The 10448-nt window shown below is 36.4% G+C and overlaps 1 non-coding gene across 1 annotated transcript; it reads right to left on the bottom strand.

Moving 5' to 3' along the window:
- Window positions 1-5533: 5533 nt before the first annotated feature.
- LOC114698457 lies at window positions 5534-5639 on the bottom strand. Its single transcript, XR_003735348.1, has one exon. It is a non-coding gene; the product is annotated as a U6 spliceosomal RNA (small nuclear RNA).
- Window positions 5640-10448: the final 4809 nt, after the last annotated feature.

The following is a 10448-nucleotide window of genomic DNA, read 5'->3' as shown; positions in this document are numbered from 1 at the left end:
TTCTTATTTATAATATAATGAAAATAATAATATTCCCTTGTCTTACTACTTGTCTGCACAATATGTTCACAAATACTGGAGGTGAAATTCAGGACTTCCTCTATGTTGTTTCCAGTGCCTGGGAAACATTGCGGCCAGAAGTGTGTCTGGCAAACACCAACAATCTGTCTCTGGACTTTCAATAGAAGCATCACCTCCTCCAAGAGAACTTCTTTGGTTCATACGATTTAACATTTCTCCTCTCCTCTGAAGTCATCACCCCTGCTATATTACACTACAGTTTTTTCATGGTTTCTCTACCTTTCGCTCCATGTTCTTGCCAGCAATTCCTCTATTACTTATCTATCCCTAAGACACAACCAATGTCTAACTCAAAAGTGGCAATTGAGCTGGAGATAGTTTAATAAATAAAATATAAGCAAGGAAATGAATTATTGCTTAACTAAAAACAAAGATATTGATCTGATATTTAAGATCTCATTTTAACCTTTCATTTTTATTATTTTAACATAGATGAAATAGTCAAAATAACAGCTTAAATGCCACAAAATTTTTATATTTGACTATAAAGCACTCTTCTATTAGCCTTATGTTCTTAAACATATCCGGTGGAGCTTTGAAGGAGTGGATCTTAATCTTGTTGTATTGCTAAATAAATGTGGTGTCAAAGTTCCATCTAAATAGTTGTGTATTCCCATTGACAAGTACTACTTTTAACCTTGTTCAGGAAAGCTTCATTCTGCACCTAATGGAAGAGAATGAAGAGACTCAGAGCTACTCAAGATTCTGAGATTTAAGTAACTGTTGAATGCCCATCCCTAAGACATCTATATCACTCCTTCCAAAGCTCAGGCAACAACCCTGAAGAAGAGACAGAAAGAATAATGAGGAAGAGGGATGTGAAGCAATATCTTCTTGACCTTACATGACTGGTTCACTCATGAATTTATTGCAACTGTGTTTTGTTTTGTTTTGTTTTCACAAGACTGGGCCTTTTAGTCTTTATTCATGGAGGGTGGTTGGGGCTCTTGAGGATCCCTTGCCTCGGGATCTATTGACTATTTGTAGATGGATGCTGATGGAGAAGGAGTCATTGGATTCAGTGGTGTAGACAATGGTGAGTCTCCAATATTCTAGTGACTAGCTAAAACCAACCATCTATGGTGATATTTTATTTGTACTGAAATGTGATTTTATTTTTATGTTAATAAATAAAGTTGCCTGGGGGTCAGAGCTAATAGTAAGCCATAGCAGAAGTCTGGCAATGGTAGCACACACCCTTAATCCCAATCACATGACAGCCAGATCTCTGTGTGTTCAAGAAAACAGCCAGCATGGAGACACACACCTTTAATCTCAGTACCAACTATAGAAGACCTGGAGGTCTGTACAGACAGGCAGTGATGAGGAGGTCATGTGGTTGGGTATACAACCAATGAGAAGGCAGAAAGAAAGTCTATAAAAAGACAGAGACACAGGAAGGAGGTCTCTGACGGAGGGAAGGACAGGAGTGGCAGTGAAGGGTAAGGTTTTTAGCGCTTAGCTATTACTCTGACCCATTGGGCTTTCATCTCTGCATTGGCTCTGTGTTTCTTATTTAACAAGACGGTTACATCTACACACATCATGTGTATATCCCTGGTTAACTCAATAGGCCACAACACAAAATGATATAAAATCAGGAGAGGGACTTTTAAGGAGAAAGGGGAGGATGGGAGGAGATGGGAAGAGAATCAGAAATAGTAGGGGTAGGTATAATCAGAATATATTTTATACATACATGAAATTGTCAAGGAATAAATTTAGAATTTTTTAAGTATCCTATGATAATCACAAGTCAGTTGTTATATAATTGTGGCTAGAGAATGTGCCAATGAGGTCTCACCACTCCATGAGGAACTATTGGCAGTTAATGGTAGTTGGTATAGCAATTGATAAGTTACCCAAACCATCTACAGCACATGGATATAAACTGTAGATTGCAGAAGGTTCCTAATGAATATCTTCTACATTTAGTTGACAAGAAGATTCCCAGGTCTTTCTCACAACCTACCTTTTCTCATGGATCTCTCTCCTGTGTAGCCAACCTCCATCAGGCAGACAGCTGGCAAGACCAGTCTTCTCTTTTTTTATTGAGTCTTTAGCAGATCCTTTTATACTAAACAGTGGTAATGCCTTTGCAGAGGGGTAAATTAAACACAAGAATTAAGAAAAAATAATTTTATATTTTGCTGTATATAGAATGTTCACTTTAATCTTATATACAAAGTAAAGATTCATAAGTCTTAATTAAAAACAAAAAAACAGAATGCTAGGTATAACATTGCTGCATTCTTTATCATGTTGCTTTTTGTTTGTTTTCTAAGTTTATTAATATCATAAGTGGGATGATTTATTCTTGTTTATCTTGCATGCTCATTCTCTGTTCATGTGCAGCACAATTGCTAAATTTAAATGCATCAACTGTGGTTGGACATAAGATATTAGTTCTTACAATAATGATCTGGAAAAACTATATGAAAGAAAAATCGAATCTTCATGAGACTATTTCTTGCACCAGGTAAAAGCCAGGGAATTCCCATCCTAGACCAATTGAAATAGCATTCCAAAGAAGGGGAGGTTTTAGGAAATAAACAGAACTCAGTGAGAAAGTGCCTGAGGTAGTGAAGGAGGAGTAATAGAAGAAGATATTAAATTTCCAGATCTTCACCACTTGGCAACTCTAAACAATTAAGATAACTTCTACTGTCTTCATGGAATGATAAAAAGGTTCCCACAAAACTCAGTGAGAAAATGACCCAGTTTCCAGTACTTGGGAATAACAGTGATTAAAATGTGTAATGAGAGCTCTGATATTCTTCTCCGCTGGATATACCACACCCAAAAGATGCTCATAAAAGCAATGATCCAGTTATTAAGTCTATACACTGACTAATGTCACAGCTACCACAGTGCTTTATTATAAACACTGTCTGCTGTTGCTACAAAATTTACTTTGTCATCCTAGTATAACAGCAAGCAGGGTAACTATAACAGTGTGTGAGTATGGGCCTACCAGCAGCACATTGCTTATGGACTGGCCCTTCCAGTTATAGATAAAGTGAGTTCCCTCTCTGTAGTTCTGTATCACCAACAGAATGTAATTTGTTAAATATTGGGAAGACCATAAATAAGAATGGTAACTGGTTATTTCTTTAATTATAGAATTCAGATGAAGCTAGTTTTCTGTTTATCTAATTTACATCAAGCAAAAGCCCAAAGAAGGCCATGTTATTTAGGCTCAGTTCTGTCAAGGTTGATGCTGGTAACCTAGACAATACTTATTTCATAATAACTAAGCCTGTGCTTACAACCAACAACTGCCCAATTTTATGGTGCAGTGAACAAAACATGTGAGTTGTGTTAGTATATATTAATTATTTAGTTTTTTCTGGCCCTTTCAAGACAAGAGAACTACAGTATATGATTTTCAAACATGCAAATTATGTCAAGTCACATCCAGTAGTGGTTCTACACATCTTCCCAGAAGGCATGCACCCAAGCAGTGAAAACACTGGCAAGAACTCATATTCCCAACAGGCAGTGGGAGGATGACTGATGATTCTTTGAAACTACTCATGTCATGTGATGCACTAACCTGATTTTTTCACTTAACATAAGATCATTACCAATTAACAGTTGCTTTGATCATTTCATGTCAGGAGCAGCATTCAACACATGAGACCATCAGTGCTCATCCAGATAAACCAGTGTTCAGGGTTTTCAGAACAAATAGAAAATGATCCAATGATGGGAATAGTGCATAAAAATACATGTCGTCACTTTTCATATTGTATACAGGTTAAATAGTTCACTCGAACGCAATAATTCAGGATAGGGAAATGGATCAGTAAATACAGTGCCTGCTACATGAGCATGGGAACCTAAATTAAGATCCCTAGAATACACACCAAAAAAAGTGGCATGTATTTGAAAGCCCAGTGATGGGGAGGCAGATGTAGGTGGATCTTCGGAGATCACTGAGTGGTCAGCCTAGGCAGTCTGAAAAACTCATGTGGAGATCAATTAAGGAAGATATTCAACAGCAACCTCTGGCCTGCCTGTGTACATACAAACACATCACACAAAACAACAAGTGTTCTTTCAGTATTTGGGTTACAAAGCTACAAAATACATTTTGTAGCACATGATTGTTTTTTTCTAAATTTTCACCTCAAAGACAATCCAAGGATCTCACTGTAAAAAACTCTTGACTATATGGAAAAATTAAGTGTTCTTCTAGACTGTTCTCAGTCTATTGTGGTGGTATTCTAATTGTACTGAAATGTGATTTTGATTGTATGTTAATAAATAAAGTTGCCCGGGGGTCAGAGCTATTAGAGCCATACACAGAGTGTGGCGGTGGTGGCACACGCCTTTAATCCCATAGATCTCTGTGTGTTCAGGGATACAGCCAGCATTGGAGACATATGCCTTTAAGACCTGGGGGGCTGTACATACAGACAGTGACGAGGCAGTCACGTGTTTGGGTTTACAACCAATGAGAAGGCAGAATGACTATGAAATGACTTACACACAGGGAAATAGCTCTCTTTCGGGAAGCTGGGACCACTGCAGGAGGAAGGGTGAGATTTTAGCTCTGAGCTCTGACCTCTTGGCTTTCTCTTTTACATTGGTTCCGTGTTTCTTATTTAATAAGACGGTTGGTTACATCTACAGTCTACCCTATCTTCTCCATGTGTAGACAAAATACCAATGCAATCTTTCCTTAAAAATAAAAAGCATGAGATTTTCTGCTTTCAGATTCCCTCCCCAGCATTAAGCCTAAGGTCCCAAACTGCCAGTAAAACAAGGGAGTGCTTAACCAGATCTGTGGTCTGCTGCTCTGTTGATCACATTAATCAATGACCTCAGAGATTCAACAGACAAAGATGTGGTCCTGGCTACACCACCACATTACATCATCTCACCAATAAGTTCTGTATCCTAACAAATATTTGAGTATTGGAAATTTCCATAAATCAAGAACTTGTATGTAAGATTTATTATTGCATTGAAATACTTGAAACAATTGGACTAGTATCTGCTTTTTATTTTAAACTTCAGATAAGAACTATTATCTCAAAAAGACCAAGTGTTGGTAATTTCTTTAGCCAATTGAAAACCTCAACCTTTTCTGTGGGTGCGATTAGATAAGGTGCCAAAGACATATGCAGTTTTGTGTTTATTTTATGTTGTGTTTATAAGAATCTGGGCTGTGACGTTTATAGCCTGAAGTAATAATTCAAAACTTTCTAAAGCTATTCAAAGAGACCAAAGTTTTACTAGTGTCAGTGGCGGGGGGGGGGGGGGGTTGATAAAAGCACTTACTGCTTTACAAAATAACTCATGGTGTGTGTCTGTGTTTGGTTTGTAACTATTTTATTAAGGCTTTTTAAATCTATGTTTATCAGGGATATTAGCCTGCAGGTTTCCTTATTATTGTTGTTGTGTTTTTACTTGGCTTGGTTATTATAATAATAGAGTTGTTGAGAAAAATATGGAATGCTTCATAAACCTCTATTGTCACCCTTGCTCAGAGGCCGTGAGAATCTACTGTGTCGTTCCAATTTTAGTATACATGCTGCTTAAGCAAGCACATAATTGAGTTATCTCACCTGGAGAGAGGAGGAGGGAAGCAATCTGAGGAGTTGTCTGCTTTGTTTCTCATTGTGCAAGGGTAGAAAGCAGCACAAAAGAAAGAGGATACATTGTTACAGTCCAGTGCAGTTCACTGTGCTTTCTGTAGCATGGAAAGTAATCTAATTTCTTATTTTTTAAATTTTTCTAATGGTTGAGTCTGCTTTTCATTTCTTCTATCACCCATCCTTCTAGAGATCTGATAATCTAAAAACTATTTTGTTTCTACTTTGGCAATATTTATTTGGTTTTTGCTCGAAAATAAAAATGTAAGAACTAAACAGAAGTCTCAACACGCAGCACCTTCTCCAATTTTGTTTCAACCACACAATCTGATTTTTACTTTTTATTTTCTCTCTAAAACTCTTTCTGGTGCTACATGTTTGTTGGAAAGTAATAAGGGTGAAATCTTGCACATGGATTTCTCCTATTTTGTGAATGCAATCTTTTTAAATAAAAAGCAATCAACTTTGTTCTCTTTAAGATGAAAGTCAGAGCTGGGCAGTGGTGGCGGCACACGCCTTTAGTCCTAGCTCTCAGAAAGCAGAGCCAGGCTGATCTCTGTGAGTTTGAGGCCAGCCTGGTCTAAAGAGCAAGCTCCAGGACAGGCTCCCAAACAACAAAAAAAAGAAAGAAAAAAATGATGACAATGAGAAAGGATCAAATCAGATCCCATCAAATTTATCAAGTTAGATATCTCTGGGGTGTTCTGGATTCTGGGTCTTGAAAAACAGTCAATAATAGCTACTATAAAGAGTTCTCTACTCCTTGCCATTCTTGGCAAGTCATATTATTTCATCAGCAGAGTTCCCTTGTTTCTTCTCTGTCTCAGGTGGAAATATTTCAGAAACTATACAAGAGACATGAGCTTCTGTAGAAAACTTCCAGGGAGCCAAGAAACACCCAAATGTAGACAGAAGAAGAGAAGAATATGCCAAGGACCTATGCCTCAGCACTGAACAAAGGAATTACTGCAAAATGGAGAGGGGCATGACCAGAAATGCTTCCCAGAAACCTCATAGTAAGGGAAAAATAAGCAGGCTAGTTCAGTAAGTACTATAGATAGAATGGAGAGAATCATTATGAATCCTTTTGTTTTTATTGTAAAGTCCACTTTGTCTTGATTTTTTGTCATAACCTGTTTTGAACCAGTTACAATTCTTTATGACTGGTTTGGGATCAGTTATATATATTTTTAAATATCAGAACCTTAACTCTTTCATTGTTTGACAATGTTCTATTGTACATGAAAGTATCAGCCTATAGAAACAAGTTTTTTCCATATGTTACCAATTATGAATAATAATGCTATGTTCATGCAGCTCAATCTGGGTTATGTAATGCACTTTTTTTTGTTTGTTTGTTTGTTTTTTTTTTTTTTTTTTTTGCTTACAAACTGTATGGCCGTGGCAGGCTTCTTGCTAACTGTTCTTATAGCTTAAATTAATCCATTTCCATAAGTCTATACCTTGCCACGTGGCTGGTGGCTTGCTGGCGTCTTCACATGCTGCTGATCATGGCGGCGGCTGCAGTGTCTCTCTCATAATGCACTTTTGTGTTTAACCTTTTAAGAAATTTCCAGGTTATTTTCCCAACATCTATACCATTCTGGTTTCCCTTACTAGTGTGAACATCCTAATGTCTCTGCATCATCAGCAACACCTGTCACCTGAATCTTTTCCAACATTCATCCTAGCAAGTACAAGGTGATGCCATGTGAAAATGTCGTTTGCATTTGTCTGATGGCTAATGTCATCAAGCATCTTTCATGTGTTTGTTAGCTGCTTGCACATCTATCTTCTCTGGAGAAATAACTATTAATCCCGAGGTCTATGTTGAAATCAGATTGTTTTTCACTGTACAAGTGGAAGATTTCGTCATTCATTCTGTATAAAGTCAGTCACAAACTATATGGTTTGCATTTTCTTCCATCCTATGGATTGTTCTGAGTATGTCATTGAAAACTCAAGTTTTTAATTTTGACAATGTTCAATGTATAAACATTTTTCCTTTTGTTATGCCTACTTTTTAACAATAATAAAATTTTGCCTAAAAGTCATAAAGTTTTATTGCTATATTTTATAAGAGCTGTATGATTTTAGATCTTATATTTAGTTTTATGACCTAAAGTAGTGTTTTTGCATGCTCAAAAGAATGAGTGAAACTTCATTCTTTTGCATAGGATATTCAATTACACAGGCATCACTTATTGAATTCAGTATTTTTATACCTACAGAGTGTAGTGGTATTCACAAATTAGTCACTGTGTGTGTGTGTGTGTATGTGTGTGTGTGTTCTGAGGACTCATTAATGTCTTATTATATTTTCTAATATTTAATCATTCAATTTTTCTTTAATATTCCTTAATGAATATTTGATTTTGTGCAAAGAACTAAAGATAAAATTCATAATTCTTTAAAATTAACTTGTGGGATGAAAGTAAAAAATACAATTTTCTTATCTTTAAAGTGAATTAAAACAAGGTCAGCAATAATTAATTCTGCAGTAACTAATATACTGAAATAAAAAGAAAATTAGAAATGAAGAAGTCATGTTGAAATGGTAGTCTTCCACACATGAGATGAACTCACTGGTGTGTGGTCTCCTTACTTTTAAATTGAGATGATAATCTTGTATGAAACCTGGGGTTTGATGTGAAGGTAAATCAAAATATTCTTGCAAAGGTTTTTATATTAAAAAATCCACAAAATCAAAATTCACAAAACAAAAAATGCAGCCATAAACTTAGTGCATAAAAAAATTAGTTATCTATCTATATATGCTGGAGCATGTGGTATGGCCGAGATGGTGAACAGGAACCAAGACACAAACTCTGGCCTTAAACAGCTTCTTGTTAGGAAGAAGGACTCTAGGTTCATGCCCAGAACAAATTTAGAGTTTGTGCCCTTTCAACTTCACCTGTAGAATAATTACTCCCGAATCTGTGGCAAAGGCAGCTTGTGAAGAGATTATAAAGAGACTATAAGATAATGAACCAAATGGTGGAAATATAAAAAAAAGGAAAAGGCAGCTCCCATGTTTGACATCATATGCACAACTGTTCGTTGTTGAGAGAATACATGCTGAGAAATTCATCACATGGTGAATATTTTCCAAGGTTTGAGAAAATGTCTTTCATTTTCCTAATAATAATTTATCTTTTACATGCAAAATCTCTCACTTCCTTTTTCCTCTATCTGAGTTTATTTGTTTTCTACCTGACTTATGAATATATAAGCTGTATCTTAAAGGTGAACATTACACATGGCTTAGAAAAAGAATTAAAAGTAGACTATTCAGAAGCTGCCACAATTTAAGTCATATGGACTCACCAAATGCATACCCATAGCTTACTTAATTGATTGGTCAGTAGATAGTGATGTGTTTGGAGAGAGAAACTGATAAAAACAGAGAGGAAGAGCTGACCAGTTCTTACATTTAGCTTTCAAAGCAGACAAGTGCTTTTGGACATGCCTAACATGCTAGTGATAAATGGTTTAACAATATCATAAAGGTTTTTATAAGCGCAAATAAAAAACAATGTCCTATGAGATGAATTTAATTACACATATTTAAAAATATCAACATAAACAACAATATACAGATAGAAAGGTCAGAACTCCAGATTGTGCAAGGTATGGTTAAGTTTTTCTCCACAGGCTAAACACTCAACTGGAATAGCATGTTGCCTGCCTCTGTCCACAAACAATAAGGAGAAATGTAAGAAAAATCAACACAGGCATCCTAAAATTCATCACAGATTAGAATGAAAGAGATAAAAATCAGAAAGTCAAATATTTATAGGAATGCATGAAACATTTGAGGACATGGTGGTCAACAGAGTCACCATAGCCAGAGGTGGGTCTAGAACCGTAACATGGCCCTGCTCAGTAACCACCACATCCAGAGCTTTAAAAATAATCCATTCCTGGGTCCCTGTGTCAATCATAGCCGTGGACAAGGTCATATCCACAGGCCTCGTAGAACTCTACAGAACTAAAAAGCATGAGGTGAGCAGGTGGGTTCCCATCCCAGTGTAAAGGAATATTGACTGACATGCCACATACCACGGGCTCTTCTTCAGTGAATGAAACATATGCCATACAGAGGTTGCCTTCTCCCCATCTCCCTCAGCTTGTGTTGCAGTCTCTCATTATATCGTAGTATCTTACAATTTACTTTGTCACAGCACTAAAGGAAGTCCTCACATGATCTCTCACAAAATTGTTTCTCCAAAAATATATCTTCAGTTAAAAATAAGTGATTTTTATAAATACAATTCACAGTTTCTATCACAAGTAACCAGGAATGTAGCACCAACCATGAAGGAGAGGGTCGCAAGTGAGTACGCAACCCTGTGAAGGTGCTTACAGCATACCTTTTGCTTCTTGTGTCTCCCTTTTATTTCCAGCTGTGTCCTGGTGTACATATGAAGTCAGAGAAGCACAATTTTATACTATGTCTATCTGCTTTCAAAATAACTTACAATTGGTGCTTAGGTCATATCTACCATCAATATAGAGTTAATTGCTGAAGAAAATTATCATCATGTGTATCAAAAACTATTCTTTATTAACAAATTATTCTTCTCTTTAGATTATGCATGCCTTGTATTTTTTTTATTGTTCTTTAGACAGGATCCTAATATCTAGTCCAGTCTAGCCTTGAACTTCATGTCTCAGTCTCCCAATGTCTAGGACAGTGGGAGTGTATCACCATGTCCAGATGTCTCGTGTGTATTTTAATATATTCTCATTGGTCAAAATTCA

The sequence above is a fragment of the Peromyscus leucopus genome, chromosome 12 (genome assembly GCF_004664715.2).
Source record: "Peromyscus leucopus breed LL Stock chromosome 12, UCI_PerLeu_2.1, whole genome shotgun sequence".
In the NCBI taxonomy this organism is placed as follows: domain Eukaryota; kingdom Metazoa; phylum Chordata; class Mammalia; order Rodentia; family Cricetidae; genus Peromyscus; species Peromyscus leucopus.
The sequence above is the reverse complement of the archived record's forward strand: the minus strand, read 5'-3'. Positions and strand labels throughout refer to the sequence as shown.